The sequence below is a fragment of the Toxorhynchites rutilus genome, chromosome 2 (genome assembly GCF_029784135.1).
Source record: "Toxorhynchites rutilus septentrionalis strain SRP chromosome 2, ASM2978413v1, whole genome shotgun sequence".
Lineage (NCBI taxonomy): Eukaryota > Metazoa > Arthropoda > Insecta > Diptera > Culicidae > Toxorhynchites > Toxorhynchites rutilus.
Window position 1 is genome coordinate 289,968,151 of NC_073745.1, and position 12,239 is coordinate 289,980,389.

Consider the following 12,239-nt stretch of genomic DNA (forward strand, 5'->3'; position numbering starts at 1 on the left):
GTCAAAGCAAACAAAATTTATTGTTCTAAAACTGTTTTTCGATTTGCGGATGCGGCGGATGATCGATTTGCAGAAGTACGATCATTATTAATTGAATAATTCATCATCAAAGTCAAAGGGGTAATTTTTCAATCAACCAGAAATATCTCTGCATGGAAAGGTTTTAGGAACCAGATGAGAGCTGGTTGATAAGGTTAATTGGATTTTTTGTTAAGTTGGTTAGCAAAAATTTGTGTTAGTCCACAAAATCTTTGGAAAAACAGAAAAAAAAAACTATTTGTTTTACTTCCTTCCGATATTGTCGATATTAATAAATAAAAATTTGTACGCAAATATATTAATAAATATTAGTACATTAAAGTTGGAGCTTTAAAATGACGTACAATCCACCTATATGTGCTGATTTTTCACGAAGTTACAGCATGTCGAATACCACTTCAAGTTTTCGACTCTGTTCGTCTAATGCATACTGCTGCTGGACATTTTGTGTAACGATTTTTTGAATGAAAGATTCATGATCTTGAATGCACCCTTTTCAAAAATCAGCCCGGTGTGACGAAATTTCGACGTTTTTTCATAAATTTCTTTTAACCCGAAAATAAAATTCGATCGTTTTAAAATTTTTACATGTTTTTATTAGTGTTTTAAAATATGAAAAAAAAAAGTTTTTAGTTCTCTTTATTTAAATTTGTTTTTAATATTTGACGTCAGAGTGGAGTCCTCGAGAAGAAGATGAGCTGGTTCAGGGAAGCACACAGCCTTCCGAAGTGATCTGAAACAAAAAATTCTTATTAAAAATTCTTATTCTGCAAACTTTATTTTAATGAACTAACCTATAATATACATAAAAACAAAAAAAAACTAAAACAAAATGGCGGACTCGGTAAAAAAAAAGTTCTCAAAATCTATTTTTGTTCTTGACAAATAGTTTAAACAAAATAGTTTATTATTAAAAAATTAAATGTTTTAAAGGTTACGTATTTAGATATATGTGTCTAGAATAACGGGAAATTTTTTTAGCCAAATCGGTTGAATAGTTTTAAGTCAGCGCTCTCCCAAATTTCGAAAATATGGTTTTGAGAAAAACGCGTTTAAAGTTTTGTCACATACTTTCATACACACTACAGCGCGCTCTCTTATATTACAGTGGTGGACATTCGTTTAGCCGCAGCCTATTTTTCCTCAATATTTTTAAAAATAAGTCAATTCTTTGTACAGTTTTGCTCATAAAAGACGATTATTGTTTATTTTCATCGAATTCATTCTAAAAAAATATATAAATTCACATTTTGTTTTCTAAGTAATTCAAATATGTGGAATCAGGATGGACATTCGTTTAGCCGCATCCTAAAATTTCAATAAAAGAAAATTTGTGCAGCAAATTTCGAGTCCAATCGGTATCTAATATATAGTATGTCCACCTCAATTTCGGATCACTTTGAAAACTCGATTTGGCATCGAGTCAGACAGCTTTTAAAGTGTTGCCATATTGATTATAGCCCAACGTTCCTGAATTACTGCCTTGAGACTGGGAATGTTGTCAAATTGTCATCCGTTTGCATAGACCATCTAGGCCAAGATTCTCCATAGGTTCTATCTGGGATTGCAATCGACTGCCAGCAGGTCATTTAAGAAGCGGAATGTCCTTCTCGGCAAACCATGCCTTCGATTGCTTGGAAACGTGATCTATGCATAATCCTGCTGAAAAAACGACATCCTCGGTAGCGTTATTCTAAATATGGCCTATCAAAACGTAATTGAAGATACTTTTGATACTCCAGTAATTGAAGATACTTTTCGGAGTTCATTCGGGTGAAAATGAAACAAATGAGAAGCTTGCTGCAATAGGAAACGGCTCCCCACACTGTCAAACTTCCGCCCCCAAAGAAAATACAACATTTCTCCATTTTAGTTTCCATTCCATGTATTGCCGGGCGAAAATGAGATGGTTCTGCTTATGGGTGGCGGTCAGTTTCGGTCAGGTTTCTTCCACATGATGTTTGGTGACTCATTCAAGATGCGCGCAATATGCCTCTTCGTTACTGGAACAGCCTTAATGAATGAGCAGGACATCCTGGTTTCCTGCTTGCTTCGTGTCTTATTCGACCTTTAAGACGCAAAGTAACTTTGGTGTTCCCATTTGTTGGTCGTCATATCCCATATTTCTGGCATATTTCAAAGAAATTCCGTACCACTTTTTCAGATAGACCAATTTTGAACTGAATATCTTTATCATTTTCCGCCCCTCTTCCGTCAATAGAATACCTTTCGCCATTCCTTTAAATTCTACGGAAATCACTAATCTGACCAACTTCTTACGTTGCACATCTAATATTTATCTTGTAAATTGAACATTCCCAAGTACTTTTTCAAAAAACACAGATAAAGGCTTGGTGATTATGCGAAAACTCGATTTTTATGCCCGGCGGCTGAACGTATGTCTCGAGAAAAATCGACGTTTGAATGTTTATATATGCCGATGCCGCCTTGTGTGTGATTGTGACGCACGTCCTTTCAATAAAAGTGACTTAAATATACTATCACTACAGCAAATAAGTATCCCGATAAAAAACCTTCCTAGTTGTTTTGTAAATATTTCAAGTTTTTTTTCAAGTGCGGCTAAACGAATGTCTATCACTGTAGCTATAACTTTAAAAATATTTAAAATTACGGTCTGAAATTTTTTGACTATATTTTTGAGATGTTTTTCTTCCGAAAAATGTAAAAAAAATGGGTGGGTTCTATCTATAATATAACCGCAGAGTTGACGTGGGACTACCTAAGCTTAGCAATCATTTCAGTGAGCAGAAGATATGAAGGCATATCCTTTAATGCAATCTTGAATAACCGAGCAAAAGCGTTATGTTCGTACCCGTTCTTGTAATCCGTGTTAGGAAAACACTTTTCGAAGTGCAAAAAAACATGCGGGTGCAGAAGTACCTCCGGCTTGCATGAATCAACAACTTCTACTTTTTATACTATAGAGGATTTAAATCTGAAAGTTCATTCGCCTCTAGTGTCTGTACGATTTTCCCAGGTCCCTAAGTTCAGGAGACCGTGTGTTACAATTTTTGAGATTATGCCGACAAAATGCACGACAGGCTACCGAAGACTATGAAAAATTAAAATTGAGCATCTTTAACGCAGCATCACTGCCCCCTTTACACGACGTCACTGAAGAGTCTGGTGAGAAGGACTCCATCGCTATCTGGCAAAAAAATTTGTAAGAGAAAACCTTTAGTCTGGCAGCACAAAGCAAAGAGAAAGGCTGCTTTTATAAGATCTGTAGGGATTAAACATATGTCATTATTAAAGTAAAACGTGGATTAGCTTTGATTACGTCGCAACACGTGTTAAGGAAACATATTCTAGTTTGCACAAAGGCAAGCGAGTACAAAAGTACTCGCAGTTTGCTTTTATTTGCAAAGCCGAATTCCCCAGACATCTTGGATTTATGTTAGGCACTGTGTCTGTGTTAGGCAAACACATTTCAGTCGGAACAAAAATGCCCCCGACTTGTATGAATTTGCGATGTCAATTTTCTCAGACACCTTGGTTCTGATGTCTGTGTTGGGGAAACACATTTCAGTCGAAACAAATACACCCCCGACCTGCATGAATTTACGATGCCAATTTCCCTACGCTCCATGGATTTGAAGTCTGTGTTAGGGAAACACATTTCAGTCGGAAAAAATACCTCCGACCTGCATGTATTTGCAATGCCAATTTCCCTACGCTCCATGAATTTGAAGTCTGTGTTACAGAATCACATATCAGACGGAACAAAAATACCCCCGATTTTCATGTATTTGCAATGCCGATTTTGTCCAAGGCTGCTTGGTTTTGATGGCTGTGTTAGGGAAACCGTACATCGGGCCAATCAAAACGAGGCAGTTAGGGCGTTTGGATAACGCTTAACATTTAACAGTTTTTAAATTGTTTATAAAATTAAAAATAACATTTTATTAATTGCGATAGAAGCGTAGAGATATTCCCTATCAATTGATGCAAACATAATTCCGATCCAGTAAGAAATGTTCGAGTTATAAACATCCGGAATTTTTCATTTTTTCCAGCATGTTCTGTGTTTAGTTTTTCATTTTATCTCCCATATACTCCGGTTAGACGTAGTCCCACGTCAAAATCAATTTTTTGAACCCGTCACACCGGGCTACTACCCTAAGTTGTCAATCCGCAAGCTGGAACGGGAATGTATATTTGAAATCGTGAAAGGCTTACCTATACTTGATAAGTTGAAAACGGCTCATTATTTCCTCACTCCCATTGTTCGTTCATTTGTCGCAGATCTTTTCGACTGAATTTGTAATTCAAGCGACTGATTTATGCAGTGTACCCATCTAATACTTCAGTTGCTCGTTATTGACAGCACAGATAGGTAAGTCCAGAACTAAACAGAACGAATTTATAGGAAGAGTACATGCGCTTTATTAATTTAAACCACTTACGGATTAGGGAATCGTAAAGTAAAGCATGTCGAGCATATCGAAAAAAAATAGGTGTTATCGTTAAAACTATTTCATAAGAAAGTTCCCTGTTTTCTGATTTGATACAGTTATGAAGAAACTTATTATTTCGTGAGTTACAAATTTGTACGGGAGGGTTTATACGGATTCGCACGACCAATTTTTCTCATGAACTTAAATCCAGTGTAGCTGTGGCCTGAGCCATCTCAGTGAGATGGAGCCGATATAATGGGGTTCGCTACAAATATCGCATGCTCCTTTAATTGACGATCATCCATAACCAGATTTTGTATTTTCTCGATGTTACAGAAGTAGCCTTCGAGCGATATAGGAATATGTCCGAGTTAAAACTAAGCAGCGTTTTATTGAAAACAAAATCGATTTTGATAAACCACGGAAAAACGAAGGAGCCTTAAGATACACTTTCAATAAATTTGGTTGTTCTCTCAATATAAAAACTGAACTCAGGTTTATTCATTTAAAACAAAATTTAGGCTAGTTCCAAACAATCGCTGAACAGGGCCATTCGTCTACAAAACTGTTAGTTTCCTTGAGAAAAAGGAAAATATATCCAATTCCCTTGCTGGTCAGTGTTGGTTAGCCAATGGGAAAAGCTAAGCAATTTACACATTCTCTTCCGTGAGAGTATATATTTTTGCCGCCTCCAAGCTCTCCCATTAGCGTAGGACAAAAATTCGATTTATCAGATATGTGCAACTAGATACTATCCGGACAAAAATCTTCCCCCAGGGTGTCCTGTCAAAGCAACCACCGCCGCCGATTGGATGTTCACTTTATCCCAGCGAAGATAAACGACCAGATGAAGAAGATTGTTTTACACTATTTTTCATTTTTCTTCCGCAAAAATTCCTTGTTAGCTGAACTGAACTTTGCTGTTTCGCCACCACCACCACCCACCCTGCTAGCAATAACAAACTCTCTTCCCGGGAGTCACGCCATGTTGCAGCATCCCATGATACACAGGTACACGGGATTGTGATGTTTCGGATTTTGGTGTTTCTGCACAATTTGTCTCACCGCTTTTGCCTCTGCCGGACTTGGACCGTTGGACCGATAGTAAAAGATGAGTAAGGAACCATTTTTACGATGGACGGCGAAAGAGCGATGGATTCACCACCGGTAAGGGTTTGGTTTGGTTCCGGCAAATGTGTATGTATGTGTTCGATTGGAAGTCCGGGTTGGAAAATCAAGCGCCAGCGGGCTGAAAATGTTATTATTTCAAGGTAACATAGTGCTTCGAAAAGTAACCTTTCGGAAACAAGCGACACGCTTTACATGGCTATTGTCGATGATTGTCCGGGACACAAACGGAACGGCAAAGACCAAGACGATGATGACGATGCTGATGGTTATGGTGGTATCTCTATCATGTTTGCAGCTTCGTCCGATTGTGTGATTTGATTTTCCCATCAGCCACACCGTTCATCCCTTCAGTCCGCAACGAGAAAGGATACTCCGTTCGGTCGTTGGACGTTGGTTTCTTTCTGCCTTTTTTGTGTGAGATTTGCTTCCGGTTTGTTTTGCTTCCTCAAGATGACTTTGTACTTTTTCCGGATTCTCTTCTATGCTTCCATGCTCCAGGTTGTTTATCCTTGCCGTACGCCAGTCTGGTGCTATGGAGTGCACTGACGCAGACAAATTGAATTGAATGGTCAATTGAAGTGTACGTTTACACGAAACGTCTCTTATTTTTTGTGTGAGATGATTTGCTGTCATACTTAGAAACTGGGTTCGTTTTATAAACCTTGCTTGAAAGCATTCCCTCGCAAGGAATATTAAATCACTTCCAGCTCACCGCAGCAGCCTGCAGCAAAGGCGGCAAAAAACTTCCACCCGAGATCTTCATTCTCATAAATGGTGGTATTTTTAACTCAAAATATTACTTAAATTAAAATCTCTATCAGAAACTAGCTTAGTTGGGGCAGAAGAAAACCGGAGAGGTGAACGGAAGCAGAAAATGGCATGAATATTACATCGGGAAACTTTATCTACCATAAATATTGTAACAAAAACGTGATTCGTTTTAATTGGATCTACACAGCTATTACTGGCCCATGGTGCTGCTGCTTCATGGGAGGATTATCCTAGGTGTCTTATTTCTCAGCAGTACTTTGCATACTTGCACGCTAACTTACACACACATTCACATGCCGTTTCCAAACGCGTTAGTGGAGCCTTTTTTGTGACGTCACTTGGGTACAAATCGCTTCACTATTCAGTTATGCATACAGTGAAGATCCTGCTGTTTCACACATTTCATTCAATTATTGTTATGAAATTTAACAGGTGACTGCACATTATTAGGTTATGTGAACAAAAAAGCCTCCATGATATTCTCCGAGATGCATAAGATCGTTTTCCATACTATTTCCGAAACATGCTAGTGACTTCTGATATTAGTCATTACAAACATAGTATAATGAAAACGAGGTCAAAAGTGAGTTGGGTTGGGTGGATTTCATTACAATAACGTTACTACTGTTTTTGGGGTTTCCGATTTGTAGAGAAACGACACCTTGCATTACTCTGTTGAGCTTATTAAGGTATCAGATAAGAAAGAAAATAATACATTTAGTTTTATCTGTGCTCCCATTTCATAAATTTCAATTTGAATAGGTCTCCACGTACGCCGCAGCACTCTCGTAGCAGTCGACGAGTTACCAATATTCTTTATGTTTGTTCATTTTCTCAATGACTTTTTATAAGTCTAATAATTATATACTCCCAAAAATAAAAATATATGAGAAATGCATACTGAGAAAATTATGTTAAATAATGTTATGAACGAACGTATGTTATATATAGTGTACCAATTAGGAAGTAAATATGTCACCAACTTACATAAATTTGAGAATAAATACTCTATTTTAGTTCAGAAGTATACAAAAGTACATTTTTCCTAGCGGTTTTAATTCTGTTTTTGAAGTATCTCACTGATATTTTGATGATTAATCGACTCAATTGTATAAAAAAGTTGTTCGAAAATGTCACTTCCATGTACCACTTATTGTAATAGTGTTCCTGGAGTTCCGTCATAAGTGTACCTATTATGGTTGTTACGGATCCAGCTTAGAGAACAGGGTCGGACATAAAATAGTTAAATATTAAAATTGAATCGCTACTAGCACCTTTAAATAAAAATAACAAGGACCAATGTAAACAAAATAATGCCAGCAAGAGGGAACCACATGTTTGTTCCTTTCCTTCAATTTATGTTATGCTTCCAAAATAAGCGCACCAGAGTTTTATAACTTAACAAGACCCACGAAAGAATTGGGCAAAAGAAATAGGACGCAAAACGTATGTGCGATAAGTGGCGCATAGCAGTCACTGAATCGCGCTACGACGTAATTGTCCTCACCGAGACATGGCTCGACGATAGGATATGCTCTGCTCAGCTTTTCGGTGACTCTTACATTGTATTCAGGAAAGATCGTAACCGCTCCAATAGCACGAAAACAAGAGGTGGTGGAGTACTTATCGCCGTCTCAGTTTCGCTGAACTGCTGTCTTGATCGTACTCCCGTCGACGTTTGTCTTGAACATCTTTGGGTGACGCTGAGGCTATCCAACTTTCAAATCAGTATTGGTGTGCTATACTTACCACCTGATCGCAGAAATTATTTACGCAGTGTAAACAAACATATTGAATCTATCAATGCTATTATGTCGGAACTCCATGCACTGGATCACGCACTCTTGTTTGGGGATTACAACCAACCTGGGCTTGTATGGACCCCCATCACTTCAAACTATCTAACGGTAGATGTGATGAGATCACATACTTCTATTGCATGTGCTGCACTATTGGATGGTTTCAGTTTGAATGGCTTGAAGCAAATAAATAGAATCCTGAATAGAAATGAACGACTCCTCGACCTAGTACTGATATCAGATTCTCTAATAGGACAATGTCAGTTATCAGAAGCTATAGAACCGCTAACTACCATCGACACTGACCATCCCGCCTTATCAGTCAAGCTTGAAGTTCCAATTCCAACCGTATTCGAGCAATATACAAACGAACCCGAGTTGAACTACCAAAAAGCTGACTATAACACGCTGAGCGAAGTTTTTCACAAAACAAATTGGACGTTTTTAGAACAATCAACCAACATCGATCAGGCTGTGAGTCTTTTTTCATGTATCGTTAACACTGCTTTAGCAGAAAATGTACCTACACGCAGACCATCTCAAAAGCCACCCTGGGGAAATGCACGTTTGCGATGCCTAAAACGTACAAGGTCGAGAACACTTTGGAAGTATTGTAGAACTCGTTGTCCCTTCTATAAGCTACAGTTTCAACGCGCCAGCAACGATTACCGAATTTACAACCGATATCTATACAAACGTTACACTCTTCGTGCACAAGACAACCTACGGAGAAATCCGAAGCGGTTTTGGTATTTCGTAAACACTAAACGGAAAGAAAGTGGACTACCGGTAGAAATGTTCCTGGATTCCGAATCAGCTCGAGCCCCTTCTGAAAAAAGCGAGTTTTTCGCTACACATTTCAAAAGCGCATTCAATTGCTCCATCGCTACCGATGAACAGGCAGATGTTGCTTGTAGAGACACACCAAACAATGTCTGTGAACTGACAGGTATTACTGTTACCCATGAACAGGTAGAATCTGCTATTGCCAAGATGAAATACTCTACATCAGCTAGCCCGGATGGAATTCCCTCCTGCGTTTTGAAACGTTGTTCAAGCGCATTGGTGCATCCATTAACACTAATTTTTAATATGTCGCTTCAAGAAGGCAGATTTCCATTTAGTTGGAAGTTGTCTGTGATGTGCCCCGTCCACAAAAAAGGTGATAAGCAGAATGTTGAAAATTATCGAGGCATCACCTCTTTATGCGCTTGCTCGAAAGTATTTGAGATAATTGTTAATGATGTATTGTTCCGGAGCTGTAAAAATTATATATCAGTTGATCAACATGGATTCTACCCTAAAAGATCTGTTTCCACAAATCTGGTGCAGTTCACTTCATTTTGCTGAAGTAGTCTAGATGCTGGTTCACAAGTTGACGTGATATATACCGATCTCAAAGCAGCGTTCGACCGAGTCGATCATAGGATACTACTTTTAAAACTGAATAAACTCGGAATCTCTAGTGATCTCATCAAATGGTTCGAATCATTCCTTACAAACCGCAGACTATGTGTCAAAATTGGATGGGAATCGTCAGAATATTTTTCCAACAAATCAGACGTTCCACAGGGAAGCAATTTAGGCCCACTCCTTTTCTCAATTTTTATAAATGAATTATCGGAATTACTACCGCCAGGATGCCGCCTTTTCTACGCAGACGATGTCAAGATATACATAATAGTAAACAATATTGAAGATTGTCTTCTCTTGCAACAATGGATTGATACTTTTGAAGAATGGTGCTCCAAAAACTTAACTATAAGCATTTCGAAATGCAATGTAATATCGTTTCATCGGAAATTGAATCCGATTACCTACGACTACAACATCTCCAGCCAACCTCTTGTACGCGTTAATCATATACGTGACCTAGGAGTTATCCTTGATTCAGGACTCACGTTCCGCCTTCATTACGATGGAATCATCGCAAAAGCCAATAGACAATTAGGTTTCATTTTTAAAATAGCCAACGAATTTCGCGATCCTCATTGCCTTCGATCACTGTATTGTGCACTTGTACGCTCGATTTTAGATTCAAATGCTATCGTGTGGTGTCCATATCATAGCACCTGGATAAATAGATTCGAGTCAGTACAAAGAAAGTTCGTGAGATATGCTCTACGCAACCTTCCTTGGCGAGATCCCGTTAATTTACCACCGTATGAACATCGATATAGGCTGCTTGGACTTGATACACTGGAACGTAGGCGATCTGTCGCTCAAGCTGTATTTGTTGCAAAAATTTTGTTGGGTGAAACCGATGCAGCGGAAATATTGTCACAATTCAACGTTTACGCACCGGAGAGAGTTCTAAGACGAAGAGACTTCCTACTACTTGATGCACGTAATGCAGGTTATGGACAACACGACCCAATCAGATTTATGGCGGCAAGGTTTAACGAAGTTTATGAGCATTTCGACTTCAATACTTCAGCGGCAATATTTCAGCGCAGACTGTTGAGCAGAAGATATTAACTCTACCGTTAACATAATTTTGTGAATAACGTTTCAAGCCAACAATGACTTAGTTCTAAGAATTTTTTATTTTGTTTATAGTTTGATTTTATTTTTTGATCACTTGATGTGCAATATGTTTTTATGTATGTTCTAGTTCAACTTAACCGTTTATTGTAAATTTATTGTTGTTTTATTGTTTTTCAAACACGAAAAGATATGAGGTTTTTATGCCCTCATGAGTACGTTAACTCGAAAGGGCTTTTCCTCATCATGAAACATTTCATTAAGGCATCAAGCTAGATGGAAATAAATAAATAAATAAATAAATAAATAAATAGTTTTGACGCAAACAAATTCAGGGTCAGGACAATAAACCGTAGTGCAGCGCAAGCGCAAATGGTAGAGAAAGCGAAGATTAGGCGAAGGAATAGAAGTAGAAATTTTATTGCCGGAAATTAGCTGAATGTTTCCCACTTGAACCTTTTTCGTCGGAAGCATGTTTTGGTAAGACCCAAGGCGAGAGCGCCGCATGAGCCACCCGAGAGGTTATCATAATATACGTTTAGGTCTCGCCTCTTATCGCGCGTGGAATGAGCGCGAAGGGCAGAGAAATATTAGGGCAGCGAAAGATTAGGGCCGAAAACAAACGGAAAAGATTCCCAAGCGGTTGATAGGAAGGCGAATAACCACGTGGTTTGGTTACTGACTAAGAAGGAGAGATCTTTTTTCTCTCTCTTTTTGAGATTAGGTTAGGCTAAAGTTATAAGTAGTTCTATTCAATAAAGTTAAGTTCAATTCAATTTTAGTAGACAGAAAACCAAGTTCCGTTCACTTCATCCACCAACTACAGCAAGTCCAACCAGTGCCCGCTATTCCGATATCATTGATCAGCGTTGGCAACCAGGCGCCACACACAAATAAGCGAGAATTCCCAAACCGAAAAGTAGTTCACGGACGGACCATTCTGGAGCCCTCGAATTCCAAACTTTTGCGTCTACCCTAGTCGGGATATCTTATAATAGGGGACTTGTCTTATTAAAGCTCAAGGTTTTGCCTTAATGGCAAGAATCTAGGGAACTTTGAATCTCTAGATTTTATTTGGTGGCTCCAGAGAGGAGCCGAGTCAACGAAAATTGCCAACATCTAAGGAATTCAGATTCCTTAGATTACAATGGTAATAGTCGGTGTCACATGGAAAAAGTGTTAATAAGATTTAAATAATACTTCAATATATTTTGTTTAAACTAGGCGTCTAAATCTTACTCCTAGTATGCAATACTCTGTCGTTAATTGTACACTCGACAAAAAATTAAAGGAACAGAGCGCGAAGTCGAAACTGTTACTTCGTGAAAATCCTTCATGCGTTGGATTTTCACGAAGTTACAGCTTTTCTAAAATCACTTCAAAATTTCGATATAGGTGATTTTAGAGCTTCAAATTTTGAGTTTTGAGATGTAATACTTGAATGTTTCTTTTTTGTTATGTGTAGGTGAACAGGATAACAATACAGGAACGAAATAAAAAAAAGTTTTTTTTTTGTTTTTTAAAGATTTTGTAGATTAACACAGTATTCTATAAACCAAATCAATAGTAAATTCAATTAACCTTATCGATTAGTTTT